Source organism: Papilio polytes, unplaced genomic scaffold, assembly GCF_000836215.1.
Source record: "Papilio polytes unplaced genomic scaffold, Ppol_1.0 DF824303.1, whole genome shotgun sequence".
Classification (NCBI taxonomy): domain Eukaryota; kingdom Metazoa; phylum Arthropoda; class Insecta; order Lepidoptera; family Papilionidae; genus Papilio; species Papilio polytes.
Window position 1 is genome coordinate 63,488 of NW_013524901.1, and position 710 is coordinate 64,197.

Here is a 710-nt window from a genome sequence, read left to right on the forward strand (position 1 = left end):
TCGGCGTGAATTTTCTAAAAGAAAACAACCTCAGAAATTAAAGTAAATTTTATTTACATTGGATAAAAATAGTTTTATACCTTGTTTGTTTGATTGTAATGAATAGGCTCAAAAACTACTGGTTGATTTTAAAAATTCTTTAATCTTTTAATTTCACACGGACGGAGTCGTGGTCGAAAGCAAGTAAGCTATATGTTGGCAAACGAGCAAGTAGCCACATGATTTTGCTATAATAGCGTAGCCACCGCTGCCCATACACAACAAGCAACAAGTTGTCGATCCGTTGCCTACCTTAAACGGACAAAGAGTGGTATACAGTAGCAGGGTATATCCCCAACCTATGCTTCACCTCCTCCACCGAGTCTAATTTCCCTTCCCATCTATTTTTACTTTAAGAGAGGCAGGAATGGAATTAGGCCTCCAAAATTGTCACACTCACTAGAGGAAGCGCAATACTTGAGGTGTATCTTCTGTGAGGCCGTGGTGCCGCGGCGGCGAGAATGTCGCTCCTGTACACTGTACCACTGTGAACGTACACGGAACAAAAATAAAAAGTAGGATACAGGACAGGATTAGCAGTATCTGTATAGTGTATGTAGTACGTGTGATCTCTGAGTGTGTGTGTGTGTGTGTGTGGAGCAAATAAAAGAACGTTTGTATTTATATTGATAGATTTATTGCATTGAGCGCGGTGAGCGCGGTGAGCGGCC